This window comes from Ailuropoda melanoleuca, chromosome 4, assembly GCF_002007445.2.
Source record: "Ailuropoda melanoleuca isolate Jingjing chromosome 4, ASM200744v2, whole genome shotgun sequence".
Lineage (NCBI taxonomy): Eukaryota > Metazoa > Chordata > Mammalia > Carnivora > Ursidae > Ailuropoda > Ailuropoda melanoleuca.
This window is the reverse complement of record NC_048221.1, coordinates 143355032-143374411: the sequence shown is the minus strand read 5'-3', so window position 1 is coordinate 143374411 and position 19380 is coordinate 143355032. Positions and strand designations below refer to the sequence as shown.

The 19380-nt window shown below is 46.9% G+C and overlaps 1 protein-coding gene across 1 annotated transcript in view; it reads right to left on the bottom strand.

The window, feature by feature from the left end:
- The window catches only part of MYT1L (myelin transcription factor 1 like), a 435752-nt gene that overhangs the window by 374656 nt on the left and 41716 nt on the right, over nt 1-19380 (bottom strand). The window contains exon 2 of the mRNA XM_034659976.1: nt 18017-18110. The gene's annotated coding sequence lies outside the window, so the exon portion shown is untranslated. The remainder of the gene's footprint in view (nt 1-18016; nt 18111-19380) is intronic.

Below are 19380 nucleotides of genomic sequence, written 5' to 3'. Positions count from 1 at the left end.
ACAGGAGGAGAGCGTGATCTGTGGGGACTCGGATGGGTTTGCCTCGTGGAGCCCGGTCGGGGATCTGTGTGACTCTCGAGCCTGTGGTGCGCAGAATCTAAGGGAGTTCGTGCTTTCGGAACACACACTCTGCAGCTCTGTGTACTCACAGTCACANACTCGGATGGGTTTGCCTCGTGGAGCCCGGTCGGGGATCTGTGTGACTCTCGAGCCTGTGGTGCGCAGAATCTAAGGGAGTTCGTGCTTTCGGAACACACACTCTGCAGCTCTGTGACTGTGAGTAAACCATCTGACCTGTCAGCGAGGTTTCCTTATCCGTGAGGTGTTGATCAAAAGGCCACACACCTCAGAGCATGTGGCAGGCATCGAATGTCATGCTAAAACCGGAGGGGCGGTCCATGGTGCATGGAGCGCGATGCGTTCAGCTCTTGATCACGACAGTGAGGCCGTGGTGGAGGAGGTAAAAGGTTGAAGGACTTGAGGTTTTACGTTGATGCCTGGGGGGTGGTTCACAAGCAGTTGTGGGTGGGCTCGGAGGAAGGGTCCAGCTCCTGGGAGTGTTAGAGGTATGGGCACAGCTCTTGGCACAGGTTTGCTGGGGTTTCATGGGAGCGTCACACACTGTGTGCCAAGAGCTCCGCGCAGCCCCCAACAGCCTTCCCGCTCCAGGGTCTCTGTGGCAGTGTTCCAAGCAGTGTCTATAATCTCCGGAACAGCTCACGAGAGACGCACTGGTATTGTGCCCACTTTCCAGATTAATAAAAGGATTCTCAGTGAAGCCACATGACCCGACGTAGCCCACAGAGTTAGTAGACATTTACTTGGTTCCTATGTCTGTGCTTTTTCTAAAATATGACACCTCTGTCCATGGGAATAATCCACCCCATCTACAGCAAAGCCAATGAAACCTTCATTGGGAGCTCTGGGTGGTTTCACATGGTAAGACCTCAAGCTTCATGCCAACTGTGCAGTAAAGGCCCCAAAGGGCTTTGCTGAGCCACATCTGGAGGGCCCAAAGGTGCCACACGAGAGGCACTGTGGAGTGTGGTGGGCGAGGATCGGACACTGAACTATGAATGGCTCTGCACCTACGTGTTTCTGAGAGTCTGTGACCTTCAGAGTGGTGCGGGAGGGAGAGTGGGCACAGGGTGGGATAGCAGGAAGGAGGGATCGGGACCACAGCTGGGGGCAAGAACGTGGTCTAGGAAGAGTGCCTTAAGGACAGGAAAGACATTGTCCTACCCACAGTGAAAGAGAGTAACCTCGGTGCGGGACACTGTGAACCAAAAAAAGCGACGAAGGACAGGTGGGCCAGTAATGTGGGGGGAACTGCGGCTGCCTGGGGGCCAGTTTTATGAAAGAGGAATCTGGGAGCCACAGCCACAGTGGCAGCTCTCCCGGCTGCTGCTCACTCACACGGCCACACTGCACGCAGGTGCTCTTGCTAGGTGCGTGGCCCTGCATACAATTTGTCATTTCCATCATTCTAGATGGGGAATTGAAACTCAGAGACGTTAACTGAATTCCCAAGGCCTCGGAAAAGGCAGATAGCAGACGGGGTTTGAACCCACGTGAATGACTCAAAGCTCCTGCTTTACATTCTGTTTGAGGAAGAAAACTGGAAGCCGTGTAAGAGGCAGGTGTAGCATGGACCATCCTGTGAGAAGGAGTCGGCTAGGGAGAAAAGGATAAAAGCTCCCCAGAGAGAGGCACCGGGGTTTTGTAAATGCATCGTTAGGAAGGGTACCGGGAGACCAAGGCAACCCTGTGGTCCGCAGCTGACGAGCTGGAGAAGGAGATGCTGCCCCACCAGGCTAGGCTTCGCTGCGTTCGGGTGTCCAGGGGGCACCTTCACAGGAGCATCCTGCAAGGGGCATGTAGGTGTGTCTGCCATTCCAGAAGCTAGACAGAGGGATCGAAATTCAGCTGTGAAGATAGGAGGCGATTGTGCGGCAGGCCTTACAGCAAGGGTCCAGGACAAGGGGAGAATGAGGCCAGAGGCTTCAGAAGAGCCCCTGTGCCTCCATACCGCGTACTCCCCACGAAGTCCATGAATCCAACGCATGCTCTGAATGCCTGACTTGAAAGTTCATTTAAGATTTAGTCCTTGTAGTTAATATTAATAAAGAGTGAGATTTGGGGGGATCATGCTGGGAATTCCAAACCATTAGAAATAGATTTATAAAATATAGAGTTAAAATGAGGTCATTTTTCAATTTCCCAAAAGCCTTATACATTTGATTCATGTATATGCCTACTTTGGATGGAAGGATTTTATTTTCCGAACTCCAAATAATCAACTTCTCTGTCATTTCCAACTAGGAAAGAAAGGTAATGATCAAAGTATGGAAAAAAGTACACCTCCAAAATACAGAAATTTAATTCACATGCACTTTAGTGTGAAGAGTCAGCAAGGTGGGAAGAAGGGTGCTCTGGCAGACTGGCTGGTAATGGGGACCCATGTACCTGTGTATGGGCGGTAGCAGACCGGGGACAAGGGACAAGGAAAGTGAGTGGGAAACACCTCTGATCAAAACACAAAATGTTATTTTAAGGTCCAATTTTCTACATTTAGAACAAGCCACAGCCTATGAAAATTATCCATGAATTTCTTATCTTGAAAAAATGCCAGATATATAACAAACATCAGTGGTTCATACTAACATCAGACAATTAGAAAAAATGTTCAGAAACCATTATGGTGAATAATAAATTGTGGGATGGAAACGGATGGTAATCAAGTTCAGCTGGGAAGCCATACCAGAAAACCCATAAGAGGAGTTCTCTTTTTCACTAATTTCCACTACACAACCATCTTGTCTTACTGACATGCGTCAGCCTTGGAAAGAACCCGTGGCAACGGTTGATCGTGGGCTGGCTTCCCCTCACAACAGTGTAAGAATACCTCCGCCACAAAATCAAGCATTATATGTTTAGGGAATTCACACTCACTTAATTATTAGCCTGAGTACAATATAATTATGAAGATAAATCTGTAGAGAAGAGGAAAAGAAACACAAATAAACCATTCACGAGGCAAACAGCAACGACCCTTTGATGAGCTTCTTCTTGGTTCACCCCAGGGCAGGCCCCCCTGCACTGACGCTATATGCTGTGCAGAAACAGAGGAAGGCGGGAAAACAGTCCCCACCATGTGGTCTCTCATCGCCGTGAAGACCTACGGCTTAGTGACCAGTCCTAGCCCTGCCGCGTCCAGCAATGTGATTCCCCCCAAGGATTGTCATTCAGAGTTTCCAAAACTATCTGTAGGTGAACAAAAAGTTTTTTTTAAAAGAAAACCTGTCAAATTAGTTATTTTAGACCTATTATTTTATCAAATACGATGAAAAAGAACTTCCGGAAAAGTGACCAGCACTTGAATGTCACTTTAGTGCCAAGCGGCCGTGAATGTTTCTGAAGGTGAATTCCAGCTCCGCACCCATCTGGAGGGGGTGGGCTGGGCTGTGGACCACAGTCTAGGTGGCAAGCCTGCAGCTTCTCTCCCCACTGCCGCAACTACGAAATGGAGGACAAACTTCCCATCTCTGAGCAGTCATGAAGACTGACTGTGCTCACAAGTGTGAATGCTTTGTAGCTTTGTATCCAGGCAGGTGTAGGTCCCTTCTGTTGCCTGTCTTTTCCTTCTGTCCTTCTGGCCATCCCTACTGGATGATCTCTAGATGCTGTTGCCTGCGAGCTGCAGTAGAGATCCCACAGACTGACCCTTGCAAAGCCAAGCCCCACCTGTGGCACCTCTCCTCAGTAACCTCGGCCAGTACCCCAGGTGCTGTTCACCGCGGCTCATCCCCACAGCTCCACCTGGCTCCCACAGCTCTCAGCTTGCTGGTCCTGCACACTGGTCATCTTGCTCTTTCCCTTCTGCCCCTGTATCCCTGCAAATAGAACAAGGCTGCAGTTTCTGGCACACCCCAATCCTCACAATGTTCAGCTGGCCCTTCTGCCTCAATGTCCTTCCTCCAACCAAGAGGGAAGAATCTTGGCTGGACCATTTGTGTGAACTTGTCTTCAGATTCTCCCAGCCGGAATGATCTCTCGCTCCCCACCAGTCACACAGTCCTTTATCAGTTCCTCCAGAGACACTTACAGCTTTCAGTCTAATAATCAGGAATCATGTGTATGCACACATTCGGTCTAACATCAGGAATCATGTCTGCACATGCACTCGGTCTAACATTGGGAATTGCGTGTCTGCACACACTCAGTCTAGTATCGGGAATCATGTCTATGCACACACAAACACAAAACAAAACATGTTGAAATTTACATGTAGAGACAATAACCGAGAGCTTCCCGTATTTGCGTCATCAATTTCCTGTTATTAATGTGGTTCCTTATATATCCACATAATTTATTCCCTTTGGCATATATTTTTGAGTTCCCACCCTATATGCCAGATACAGGGCTGGAATAAAGAGAAAGGGAAGATCCTGGCACTTAAGTCATAGATCTGTCACAGATGAGGTTGGCCCAAAAAGGTGACAAACAAGCAGAGAAAAAATTATGACCAATCTCCCTAACTGGTACTCATGGTACACAGACAGCAATAAAAGGACATTATGGACAATATGCAATGAAGCAAAAGCTGTTAATGAAGAAAATACAGCCTGGTCTCTGGATGCCCTGAAATCTGGCCCGGGCTCAGTCACAATGCACTGCCATGTACCTGCTGGTCCAGCTCCAAGGTGCAGAGACAGCTCCCAGGGGTTACGTTAATAATGACCGTCCTCTTTTTAGAATTAGCTGAAGCTTACCCCTGATTCATTTTTCTTTCCTCCTGGTCATTTAGCTGACTTTATTATGTCAGAATATACGAATCCCTCACCAATGCCATGAATTCTGAGGTTATCACTCCCCTTGCTGTGTCCTATGAGAGTGATGTAGGGATGTCAGGATAGGTGGGGGCCTGGTGGGAAGGCCTTCCCACCCTTGATATCCTGCATCTGTGTGTGTGCCTGTGTGTGCATCTGTGTGTACCTGTGTGTGCACCTGTGTGTGTGCCTGTGTGCATGCCTGTGTGCACCAGTGTGTGTACCTGTGTGTGTGCTCTTGTATGCGTGCCTGTGTGCATGCCTGTGTGCACCAGTGTGTGTACCTGTGTGTGTGCTCTTGTATGCGTGCCTGTGTGCATGCCTGTGTGCACCAGTGTGTGTACCTGTGTGTGTGCTCTTGTATGCGTGCCTGTGTGCATGCCTGTGTGCACCAGTGTGTGTACCTGTGTGTGTGCTCTTGTATGCGTGCCTGTGTGCATGCCTGTGTGCACCAGTGTGTGTACCTGTGTGTGTGCTCTTGTATGCGTGCCTGTGTGCATGCCTGTGTGCACCAGTGTGTGTACCTGTGTGTGTGCTCTTGTATGCGTGCCTGTGTGCATGCCTGTGTGCACCAGTGTGTGTACCTGTGTGTGTGCTCTTGTATGCGTGCCTGTGTGCATGCCTGTGTGCACCAGTGTGTGTACCTGTGTGTGTGCTCTTGTATGCGTGCCTGTGTGCATGCCTGTGTGCACCAGTGTGTGTACCTGTGTGTGTGCTCTTGTATGCGTGCCTGTGTGCATGCCTGTGTGCACCAGTGTGTGTACCTGTGTGTGTGCTCTTGTATGCGTGCCTGTGTGCATGCCTGTGTGTACCTGTGTGTGTGCACCTGTGTGTGCTTGTGTCTGTGCGTACCTGTGTGTGCACCTGTGTGCATGCCTGTGTGTGCACCTGTGTGTGCTTGTCTGTGCATGTGTGTGCACCTTTGTGTGTGCATGCCTCTGTGCTTGTGTGCATGCCTGTGTGTGCACCTGTGCATGTGCCTGTGTATGCTTGTGTGTATACCCGTGTGTGAGCTTGGGTATATGCTGTGTGCATGCCTGTGTGTACCTGTGTGTGCTTGTGTCTGTGCATACCTGTGTGTGCACCTGTGTGTACCCATGTGTGCGCCCGAGTGTGCTTGTCTGTGCATGTGTGTNGTGTGCACCAGTGTGTGTACCTGTGTGTGTGCTCTTGTATGCGTGCCTGTGTGCATGCCTGTGTGCACCAGTGTGTGTACCTGTGTGTGTGCTCTTGTATGCGTGCCTGTGTGCATGCCTGTGTGTACCTGTGTGTGTGCACCTGTGTGTGCTTGTGTCTGTGCGTACCTGTGTGTGCACCTGTGTGCATGCCTGTGTGTGCACCTGTGTGTGCTTGTCTGTGCATGTGTGTGCACCTTTGTGTGTGCATGCCTGTGTACTTGTGTGCATGCCTGTGTGTGCACCTGTGCATGTGCCTGTGTATGCTTGTGGTGTGTACCTGTGTGTGAGCTTGGGTATATGCTGTGTGCATGCCTGTGTGTACCTGTGTGTGCACCTGTGTGTACCCATGTGTGCGCCCGAGTGTGCTTGTCTGTGCATGTGTGTGCACCTGTGTGTGCTTGTGTGTGCACCTGTGCCTGTGTGTGCGTGTGTGTGTACCTATGTGTGAGCTTGGGTATATGCTGTGTGCATGCCTGTGTGTGTGCACCTGTGTGTACCTGTGTGTGTGTCCCTGTGTGTGCTTACACATGCTCACCATCAATGCAACGTATCACATGTGAAGGGTTCTGACATATAGCAAGGGATTAACAGGTGACTTTTTTGTTTTATTTTGCTTCTACATTCTCGGTCAGGTCACGAGTGAACACAGTACTTAGAATGGGGATTTTTAAATTAGAACTTTGGTGAACCCCCAAACATGTAGCATACAGACCAAGAACACCTACTTGAGGACATGCCATGGGGTACTCTTGACTTATTTATTCCAGTTAATGACAGAAAGTGTCTTGCGTTCATTAAGCAAGGTTAGCACACATTAGCAATGATAGCACATGAGAACTTGATGAACCAAAATGCTCCCCAGCCCATTTTTTTAAAAAATTAGCACGCGAATGTCACATATCATTATTAGGAATATTTAGGAATTCACACTTCTCACCACAGTAGATCTTCAGAGGAGGAATTGTCTTTGTTTGCTCTGGAGAGAGCAGCAGAGGTGAGCGACCACACGCCCTCCTGAGCTGAGGCGCTCGCGTGATTGGGCTGCTGTAACCAGACACCACGGTCCATGCGGCTGAAGCAACAAGGATTTGTTTTCTCATAGACCTGGAGGCTGGAAGTCTGGGAGCGAGGTGCAGGCACCTCCAGTTTCTGGTGTATCTGGTCTGCAGATCACTACCTCTCCCTGAGTCCTCTCTTGGTCTTTCTTCCATGTGCAGAGAGAGCAAGCGCTGGTGAGTCTTCCTCCTCTTGCAAAGACACAGGCCCTACAGGATCATGACACCCTCTGACCTCATTTAACCTTAATGACCTCCTCAAGGCCCAACTCCAAACACACTCATATTTGGGGGTAAAGGTTTCAGCCTCTTAATTTTGGGGGGACATACAGTAGTGTTTTGTAGTAACTGGGTGGGTGGCATAGTAGCTGTCTTCACAAGGAGGTGTTGAAATTCAAGGACTTTCCAAGGGTAAACACAAGAGCCTCTTCATAATGACTATGCCCTGTACTTATGCATTTGCAGCATGCATGGTCTATAGTGAACTCTGCAGGTCCTGCATAGCCCTGCCCGCCTCCTGGCTCTCACCCTTTGGGCGGCCCGGGCAGTGCCCTCATGCTCACCCAGACCAACACCAGCCAGGTACTCCCCCAGACTCCTGCCCAGCACCACCCCCACTCCCTCTGGACCTGGGGCTCCCTCTAGCACAGCCCCCCATCCTCACGCCTTCTTGCCTGACCTGAAGCTGTGTGGCGGAGGACCCTGCCTGCCCTACAGGGTGAGTGTTCTCACTTCCCATGGCTGCTGGCAGACTTTTCATCTCCATCTTTAGGTAAATCAAGCCCGACTCCTGGGGACCTCGTGCCCTGGGACCACAGCACCTCTCAGCTCCTTTTCCTCATGCACCTTGGCCTGGGGGCTGTTGTTCTCTGCCAGTAATGCTCACCCATTGTCTCCCGCCTGGCAGAACTCTCCTCCTGTGTGTGTCCTTCCCCTGTCTCGGCCACACCCTTCCACAGCCACACATTAGACCTCCTCGTGCCTCTAGCTGTGCCTTCACCGGGGCCCGGCCATCACCTCTGTCTGTCCCTGTCCCAGAATCTCAAGCCGCTCCTCCCGAGAACGCCAGGCCCCGGCCTTCCTGCCCCTCCTCGCTCGTGGCCTTCTCCAGGGAAATGAAGTTAATGATGTCCAGTCACTAAGGAAAACCTCAACTCTAAGAGAAAGGAACAGACGAAGAAGGGGGATTTTACATAAGGATCAAAAGACACGTTAAGGATGACTACCGATAAATAAAAGTCTGGGGCCAGAGAAAACAGTGTTTGCATGCGAAGGAAAAGAGAACTTTCCAAGCCCGTTATATTCCTAAAGGATTTGGCGTGATTATTTTTTTTGTAGCTTTTTGAATCCATCTTGTCAGAAAGACTTAATTTTTAATCTATAAAGGTTTCCATCTCCCCAGAAAGTAATCCTTCTAGGAATCGGGCTTTTTCCTGGTGTCTCAGACCCAGAGCCAGTCTCTGGCGGAGGCAGGAAGTGGTCGGCCCACAGCACACACACAGCCGGCCGAGCTCGTGACACCCCGAGCATTAGAATCGGGGCAGTAAGCCATTAACTCTAGTTTGCTGCAAGTTTGAAAGATCATTACAGAGGAATTGGGTTGTAAGAGGAAAAAATGCCGGGAAAGACAGCTGCCGTTCTTGCTCTGGGAACGGCAGGAGGTGCGGAAGTCACGTGCAAGTGTTGCTTTCCGTCCACCCACAAGAACATTACTGTGGGTGAAAATTAGTATCCGTCCTCTTTTGGAATTCTAAACCTTTTGCCTCTCTCATTAATATAAAAAATGTGATAATAAGACCTCTCAGAACACGAACCAAATAATTATGAAATGAGTATAGAGGAATGATAAATGTATCATATGTTTGCACAAAAGAAAAGGGAAGGAAGGACGATAGAGGGACACAGAGAGGAAGGAAGGAAAATTCATGTACTCAAACTGTTCAAATGTAATTTATTTATAACAGAAATTAAATTTTCTTCCAAAAATTTTAGGAGAATCAGGGAAACGGACATTCTTAATCACTCTTCGAACGTGAAAACTCTAAGCTTCTATTTTCAGTAATCCCAAATTGTGAGATTCACGTTCTGGGAGATTTGAGCTTTTTCTAAAGTAATTTCTGAGCCTGAGAAAGGTCTACTGTGATTAAAGTGTACTTTAAAGTAAACGCTACATATGAACACTGGCTGCAAATTCGCAGCGTGTGACGTCTTAATAGCACCAGTTTGCGTACGTAAACAGTCTCCTTACGGTTATCGTCACACAGAGCTCCTAAAGCCACCACGTGTGATTCAGAGAAAGAACAGGCACATCTTTAGGTGTGAAAGCCCACAGAGTATGTCCGTGGGCAGACTCGCACTAGAGCTCTAGGCTGGGGGTGGGGTCATTCCATCAGATCCCTGGGGACTCTGCGTGGAGAGCCCTGACCTTGCTCTGTGCTGCAAGGGGACAAACAAGGACAGGTGATCACCACGCAAGAGCAAGGTCAGTGCAGCAGGCAGGGGTGCTCTGGCATGGGGGCGACGGTGTCTGGGGTGCTCTGGAGGGTGGGTGAAGCCACGTACCTTTGAGCTGCATGGAGGGGTGACTGTGGAACAATGTTTGCAAAGGGAATCAAAAGGTTTGTGTGTGTGCACTATATAACGGAGATATGAAGGTGAGCTATGTGCTTGAGAATATCAAATAGATGGAGCCATATTGTACAGTGATTCCTTCTTAAAGTGTTGGTTGAACCTAAAGAGAATACAGTTAATTTCTTTCAACTCTGTTGTGTATTCTGTGGGCTGCCTCTGGTCCTAGGGTGCTGATTTCCCACTTGTGTGATGCTCCAAGCATCAGTACCCAATACCGCCAACAGGGACACTGGTCCGGCTATTTGGATAAGAACAACGAAGCCTGCAGAGGGTGAGCAGTTTCCCTGAGGGCACAGAGCCACCAGGTGTGGGCTCGGACACTGACCCCTATGCTTCATGCTATATCATACTGGCATCACAGAAACACAAATGCTGCTCTGGGGGGTCTTCTCCACCTTGTTGGTGTGATCCAGGCAGTCTCTCCTCTTTATTTCAAGTGTGCCTTGACTACTCTCTACTCGTACACTTAATGCCCTTCTCTGTAGCCTATCAGGTAAATGCTGAACCACGTGGCATGGGATGACATCCTTCCTACCCACATGTCAGCCTATTGCTCTGCATGTTCTCCACACGATCGTGCTGCGCTCCCCTCACTCCCCAGTAAAGAGGAGGTTCTCGCCCCTCCTCTGCTTTGGAACACCCATGCTTGTTCCTCGATGACACCTATTCCATCCTGTCCCACCGATCTCCCCTCTACCTGGCACCTTGTGTCCCCACTGTGGCTCAGCACAGACTGTTTCACTCATCCATGTGTTTGTTGGGGGAGTGAGCACCCAAAGATCTGTGCCTGGGGTTCCATACACAGCAGTGTCCGGCACAACAGAGTGGGGGTCTAGTTCAGGCTTCCTTTAAAGACAATCAGCATTTCTATTCATCAAGGTTTGTGTATAACTGAAGTTAGAAAAATTCGAGCACTGTGCCAGTAAGCCACAGGGACCATGATCTTAAGCAGGGCACACACTGTGCCATGTCCTCATAGCACTTTTCTGTGGGACAGAGCCTAGACCCCATGGACACCCACTAATCACATCCACTGGGATGGACCTGAGGACTAACTAAGCCTGTACCACCCTAGTTTAGTCAAGATATAGGTTATCAGTGCCTAACTGAGGGTTCTCTATTCCTCTAACCAGAATTATATAACTTATTAGGATACGAATCAGGCAGTTTTTTGGATTTTACAAATATGTCCATTGATGTAAAAAGTCCTTTTGCAAATACAGGGGGATGACATCACTGATGCAAGGCTGGGCGACCGGACGACACGAAGGAACAAGACGATGACACGAGTGGTCTGTCGCTAGTTTCCATGTCCCACGGTCATCTCAACATCCTCCTGTTCTGTATCCCACCATGAACCACAGAGCCACAGAAAGGCTGGGGAAGGAGGAATGGGAGTGGCAGCGCGCTGAATCTCATCCTGGCCACACGTATGTGCCAAGGATGCTACTGACATTTCACATCTCTCCTGTTTTTACGTCTGCATGACTGTTTCTTCTCTCCCTATTATGTCACAGTCTATTTAATCCATGCCTTCCAAGAATCCCTCGCAGCTCTGTGCTTCAAAATGAGTGCCGTCCCTCAGCTCTCACAGCACCTGCTTGTGGCACCAAGCCCTCACTGTCTCACCTGCTACGTCCTGACTAACTTTCCAGAAGGCTTCATCTTCGCACATGTTGTCATCCCTCCTCACCTGGCACAAAGCCACTGCTCAAACATGAGCCTGGACGAAACCACGTTTTGTTAAGCTAGTGACACAATGGAAATGATGAGGAGGCCCTTACAGGAGACCCCAACTTGGAGGGGAAGGAAACACAGACCACATTCTGAGGGAAGACAGCAAGGATGGAGAAAACCACAGAGCTCCCCTGTTATGTGTACTTTCGTGCTTTGAAAACCTTTACTTTGTTTACCAGCGGAAGTGGGTTCTATCCAAACCCCCAATACAGATTCCTCTCCTAGAACAGCTATGAGTTAGGTTCAAATAACGTGGGAAACAGAGCAGGGCGGAAAGAAAAAAAGCATTAAAAAATGTTCAAGATATAGTCAGTGTTGTGGCCAAACTGTCTAATCGATGGCTGTCCTTTGAAGGAAAAAAAAATCATAATAATATTCCCAGCAAGCTTAAAAGCCCATTTTTATATCATTTCTTTAAATACCTTTAGAAATATAAGTTACAAGTCAAAGAAAAGTCACTAATTATCAAATCGATCTGTCTTTGATTTAAAGATCCGAAAGATAACTATTAATTCCAAGGTGTTTTTGTGTACAAAATTAAGGGCTTTTTCTCAAAGCAATTGCCAATATGACAGATGCCAAGTGGAGAACAAACACAAAAGCCCCACCTCTGTGCATGTGCCGACCGCGACCATATGCGGACACTGCTGTGCACGAGACGCTCATGGGTGGTTCACAGGTAACGAGTTCCATGGAAGGACGCACTTGCTCTCCGCAACAATTCCACGAGGTCCGGACTATTATCATCCGTGTTTTCCAGATGAGAAAACAGGCGCGGAGAAGAAATTTACCCCCAGGTGACAGAGGAAGAAGTTGGATTTATTCCCTGCCCACCAGAGAGAGAGGATGCCTCTGTAATCAATTAGTCCTGCAACTTCCCGCTCAATGATATGTTTTACTGGGGAAAACATTAACTACAAAAGTAGAAAGAAGAACATAATAAACCCCTCACACGCAACTAGTCGCAACAATGTCATTTCAACTATACTGCCATCCAGCAACTATTTCTACATTACTTCCAGAAACCACATAATCTTATCTAGAAATGTTTCAGAATGCACTTCTAAGGCATAAAAACTTTTTAAGCAACATTATGATACTATTCTCATACCTAAGAAATTAATTCCTTAATGTCGTGTAACTGATGTTCTAAATGGTGTAAGTAGTTGATGCTTTACATTCTAATGCACGAGGTCCCAATCTTCAGCCAGATGAAACGTGCTTTTTCTGGCTTTATTTTATTTTATTATTTATTTGAGAGAGAAAGAGCAGAGTGAAAGAGAGAACACAGGAAGAGCAGAGGGAGAAGGAGAAGCAAGCTCCCCGCTGAGCAGGGAGCCTGATGTGGGATTCGATCCAAGAACTCTGGGATCATGACCTGAGCCAAAGGCAGATGCTTAACCAACTAAGCCATCCAGGCACACCTTTTACATGCTGTATTTTAATACTTGGTGCTTCCTGCTAAAGGAGGCATAAAGATGATGGAGGAAATTTACAGAAACCGTGTCGCTGAGACTCAAAGAGCCACGTCACGCGGACGGAAGATGCACACTGCCTAGGACCTTTCCGATGACAGAGGACGCCCCTCCTGCTCTGTTCCTACTCTCGTCACAAGGCCCCCGGCCAGCTCCAGCCCACCGTGACGCCCCCTTGCCTGGCTTCAGGGAGCAAGCCCCTCAAGGCCACCTGTGCATCCCATCCCCCCCAGCCCCTGCATCACTGTGACTTCGGTGTCACCAGAGGTGGTGGCTCTGTAACACCTCTCTGTCATCTCTCACCCCAGCCACTGACAAATGACCCTTACAATACAAGCAGAAACCTCTCGAGTGGGTCTTTGTGTCCAGTCCTCTCTGGTCACATGCAAGTGTTTAGTGTCTGGACAGTGGGGACACCGCGGGGTCCAGGACGGGCTTCCTGTCCGGGCACAGATGGCAGAACTCCCTGTGTTCTACAGTTTGAGGGTTAGAAGGGTTGACAGTGTTTACCTGTCCTGGACTTCAGCCGGCAGGATGCAGGAAATGCTGTCTTCTCCCCTCCCCCAGTCCTGTATTACCCTCTCGTGATTCTGCCCCTTGACATACAAGAAGCAGAAGGGGGAGGAGCAGGCAGAAGGAAGGAAGGAGATGAGACCCCACACGCTGGCCCACTCGCCTTCCCACCAGCAGGCCTCGCCTCCACGCCCACCCATTCCTTTCCAGCTGAGTGGAAGCCTTCCCTCTGTTTCCCTTCTGCCAACATGTTTATGAGGGTTTGATTTCTACCCTTAAATCGTTGGACACTAGACAATGACATTTTCTTTCACTCCTTCTAATCAGAGGACATGAACTATGAAGAGCGGACAGCAGGCACGGTCAGCAGGCTGCACTCACGTGATCACCCGTAAGAGAAGCAGGTGTCCACGGGCCACACTCAATGTGATCTGCCCATTAGAGAAGCAGCACGAGTCAGGGATGGGGTAAGAGGTAAATGAGACAAAAGCCTTGATGTGGTAAAGTTTTGTAAATATAAGATAAATAGATATAGGAATTAGTGAAAATAAGTATCAGAAAAGGAGAAAATGAAGAAATGATAACTATAACCAGCCAGAAAACATGAGAATAAAAAGTAAGACAATATTCATGAACACCGAACACATTCGTGGACTAAAATAGAAGCATTAAATTTTCTAAGAAGATTATCTTCATAGTAAGAGATATTCAATCATATAATATTCATACTCATGTAAAATCAAATTTGGCCATTTTAGTGAAACAACCATAAAATCACTGGTTAAACCTCATTTACTATCTGGATTGTGTAGCTCACATGTGTGTACACTGATGTGTTTTTGTCATTGTTTGTATGTATTTGCTTATCAATACAGTGGGTATTGGTAGGTATTTATCTCCAAGAAAAACAGACGAGGGAGAAACGATTTGGAATGTACAGTTCGGCATGCACCGTGGACGCTGGGAGCTCAGACTTGGGTGCATTCAGCCCAGGTTCTGCCTCTTTGATTTGACCTGCTGCACATGACATAACTTTCTGCCTCAGCTTTTTCCTCTGCAAACTGGGGATGATTTCCTGCCTTGAAGAGCTGTGTTGAGGATTAAGTCAGCCTCACAGACCAGAGTCACGCCACAGAAGTGTCCGTGATTGTGACCACATGTTTGTGGCATGTGTGTCAAGACTCTTCCAGAAAACAAACCCACACTCTCAGAGGCATCAGAGCTGTATAAGTCAAGCCCAGGCCCGCAAGCATGGGACTCTGACCTAAGACTGTGGGGTTAGAGTCTCTGCAGAGGTTACAGCGTCCTTCATTTTGCAGATGAAGTAAGCAAGGGACATTAAGTGGCTTGCTGAGAGTGGCAGATGTGGGACACATACATAGGCTACCCTGTTTTCATGTCAGCTTACCTCTTACACTAGATTCCCACACCACAGGAAGGCTCTCCTGTCATTATCACTAATAATTTGGGGCAAATGACCTTTTTTTAAATAATATTTATTTTGTTATATTAGTCACCATACTGGGGCAAACGACTTTTGTTTCCTTTTTAACAAAATCTTTGGTGATCTGTATGAAGGTGGAGACCATCTCTGTCTTCATGGTCAGTTGGGGGAATCTCCCCCACTAGCCTATGTGGTCAAGAATTGAGGTCAAAATACATGGCTTTATAGAAACTTAGCAGGCCTAGTGAAATAATGGTCTCATTCCTTTGGAAATGGCAAGTTCTTTAACTTGCATATTTTGGAAAATATAACAACCATCAAATATTTGAAATATTGTTGTATGAAACAGAAATGAGTCCTCAGCAGCTAGAACAGACACGGCAGACTCTGACTATATATCCCTTGAATTGGATTGAGTTGAGCTTATTCTGTATGTCTCCAGAAGCTAAAGCTAAGAACAATAGGTACCTAATATCAAATGGTAATTTCACCTCAAGAATATTATGAACAATATTCTAACCATTAACACAACCCAACAATGGGATTGTGAGTGGTAGGCTATCCATTTCCAGTAGTATTAAAGAAAGCAATAGAAAAGCTCCCTTTCAGGGGCTGGCAGGGTGAGGACAGAGGTGGTTGGTCCAGTACCCTCTGCGGTACGGTGGGATGAACACGACGCAATCTTTCCCTAATGGTTGTGGATCTTGCAAATAGGGTTACACATTAAGAATAACAATGGTCACTGGGTTAAATGGTTAACAATGAAATTATTTCTATGCTTCTATACTTTAAATTATTTCATATATATATACTTTTTTTTTGGATGGTCCACACCCAGCCTGGCACCCAACATGGGACTTGAACTCAAGACCCCAAGATCAAGACCTAAGCCTAGTTTAAGAGTTGGATGCTTAACTGACTGAACCACCCAGACAATCCCTGCAATTATATTTTTTAAAGCAAATTTGTTATCATGTTTTTCATACTATATCTGTCACTCAATGTAATTGTGCATTGCATTACCAAAAGCTGAACTCCTCAAAAGTACAGGTTACATCCTGTCATTCACATATCAGCAGCGCCTAGCTTCATGCCTTACACACGGCAGGTACTTCGCATGTCATATTAAATTATGAACAAAAGAACAAAAGTGTAAGATTTGGAACTGAGTTCTTGGGATTCAGAATATATATTGAAATAAAATCTCATTCTAGTAGATTACTTTTTCTTAAGGTCAAACTCATAAAGTTGTGTGTGGAATGGCAGAGCATTCCTACATGGGTCTCGAGCTGTGTGTAGAGTCATAGAGGATGTGCTGGCACAGGACAAGACCTAAGAATGAAGGCGCACGTTATCCTTCTCAAAAGCCTTAACATGTACGTAAACTTTGAGCCAGTTATTACACTACGAATTTATGTTAAGGGGATAATTGACAATGTAAAAAGTTTTAGGTAAAGGATTGATCATTAAAACGTTTTTATAAAGAAAAAGTTAAAAAGCCAAGTGATAAAGTTAGATATATTTAGCATAGCCATGAAATGGAATACTATATACCAAGGAAAATGATGTTACAAAAATGTATTTATTGATATAGAAAGATATATTATATGTGCAAGGAAAACAGTTGCAAAAAATTTTGAACCAACACATTAATGGTAGTTATCACTGAATTCTGGTATTTTCAGTGTTTTAACTTTTTTATGAGGTAGATATATCTATATACAGAATATATATATATATATATATACACATATACATATACATTCATTAGAATATTCTAATTCTCTACAACAGGCAAATACTAATTATGTAACAAAAACTAAAACTCAAAGATCTCTCTAGCACTCTGGCAGTTCGATGCTAGGGGGAATGACAACGTTTAAAGCATCAGTTCCTCATCATGTTGCCACCAAAAAGTGAGGGAGACTCGAGAGGGGGCCTTGAAATGTGTAATTCGCACTACACAGTAACTGTGTAGTAAACAGAGAATGGCAGGTCCAAAAAATTGGCTCACTTCTGACAGTCTTGATGGGGATTCGATTGGTTTTATTTGCAAGAGAATCATTTCTCAATCCCACCCGCTCATCACTGGAAGAGAAAACAGAAGCCCAGAAAGGTCAAGTGTGTCCTTCAAGGTCACAGGACAGGGACAGGGCTCTCCAATGTGCTCTAGTCAAGGTTACACTACTCATGAAGAGAATTTAAAATTAATGAAATTATGTCTCAAGATACATTTTCTAAGAGTTATAATGACAGTCTAGAATGTGCGAATGAAGACACCACAGGGTCACAATGTGGGTCACAATGTGGCTGCAGTCCTGGGTGAATCATTAGAAACAGGTGTCATGTGGGCCAGCTGCCCCTGCCTCAGCCCTAGTGTCATCATGCCTGCAAGCAGGTGAAGATACGTCCTTTTCAAGGGTACAGGAGGACTAAAAAGGAGGACAAGTCAGAAGCCACACAATGTGGCTGATACGAAGCAAGCATGTGACATGTGCAAAACATGACTAGTGATGACGCATCTCTCCATGTGTGAAACAGCAGGAAAGGGGACTTTCTCGCAAGAATAACACATTTCCAAAGACGTCACTTTTGCCCGGTACATGCCGAGTGTGTCACAGGCCACCTCTGGGAGACAAAGGGAACGCCAGCACGTACAGGTCACTGGCAGGCTCATCCAGCAGTCTCCTCTCCACCAACCAGTCTATAGAGTAACTATGAAGCCCCAGCGAAAGGATCTGAGCAGAAGTCGCCTAAAACTTACCAGGCACCACATGAATATCAAGAATGAAACATGAAGACATTAAAAACACTATGTTGACATATAAATATGCCTTTTGGTTAATGCCCTCAGTTTAATTTGGTTTGTTTCTGAGATGTTTAGATTGCACACAAAGGTCTCATCAGGGTAAAGACACAGGAAACAGTGAGAGCTGATGTACCACTTTAACCAGTGCGTATTTAATCAACTAAACAAGAAAGTAAGATTGAAGCATCTCAATGTGAAAAACAGTAAAAAATACTGGTAGAGAGGCGCCCCTTTCTCAACTGACCGAGTTCAACATCAGGCACCAGGGCATCCCAAATTCTTGTTTTCAGGTAACATTCCTTGCATTCCTAGCAAAAGTACAAGGGCCCGTTTGTATTAACATACCACAATCTACGACTCTTCAAACATCGGCGTAGGTCACATAGGTGTCCAGACAGCGGCTTCGTGCACCTTGGCCTTGGCCTCCGCGTGAGCTTCTCTGCACAAAAAGAGGACAGGAGATGTGGTTAATGGAACGGACATGGTCCCCGTGATTTGATGGGAATGGAGAGTTCCCTACACGGATGCCACTGTCCTTGGACCAGTGAAGGCTGTGCATACACACATCACATGCACTGCCATTCAGCTCGGACACCGTCCTGGAGCTACACATCCCCACTGTAGCCTTCAAAGCTATAGTGCCTTTGAAATAGAAGTCTGCTCTTTAATAAAAATTAAAGAACAAGGTCATGTGTGTGACACTTGTGTCAGTCCTTAGGTCTCTGGCCTCTGTACAAAGACCACCAACAAAGGGAGCTGAGTCAGAGATGAGCTCAGGTGCCTGGGACACCGCCGGCTGGCCAGGGAGTCATCACAGTCATCCACAGAAGGCTCTGGGCTGCAGGGTGAGCATGCCAACTCTAAATATGGCAGCAGATGGGATCAAATAAGAATCTCAGAATCAAGGGCGCCTGGGGCTCACTCATTAAGCGTCTGCCTTCGACTCAGGGCGTGATCCTGGGGTCCTGGGATCAAGCCCCACATCAGGCTCCTCTGCTATGAGCCTGCTTCTTCCTCTCCCACTCCCCCTGCATGTGTTCCCTCTCTCACTGGCGGTCTTTCTCTTTGTCAAATAAATAAATAAATNATAAGAATCTCAGAATCAAGGGCGCCTGGGTGGCTCACTCATTAAGCGTCTGCCTTCGACTCAGGGCGTGATCCTGGGGTCCTGGGATCAAGCCCCACATCAGGCTCCTCTGCTATGAGCCTGCTTCTTCCTCTCCCACTCCCCCTGCGTGTGTTCCCTCTCTCACTGGCGGTCTTTCTCTTTGTCAAATAAATAAATAAAACCTTTAAAAAAAAAAAAGAATCTCAGAATCAGGTTGCTTGCCTGAGGCCACATGAGGACTAATTCTACAGTGGAAGCCCAAGATCTAAACTCATAGAATAACGAAAAATGGGTAAGGAAGGAAGGAAGTCTGATATTTCCTATTTTCTAGGTTTACTCAGAGAAGTGGGGGCATGGAAGGGAAAGAAGGGAAAAGAATTCCTTTGGAACATTAATTCAACTTTTTCTAACCACCAACCATATTCATTCCAATTTTAGCAGTTCTGTGGGAGGAAATATGAAACATGAAATTCTACGCTCTCAACTTTGCTTCTATTCTGTGCCTCTACCTGGGATGCCCTCCCCCTGGGTCTTTATAGCCTGCCCAAGTCTCACTTTCCATGGATGAAGTAAGAAGACCACAGAGCATGCTAAGAACAGT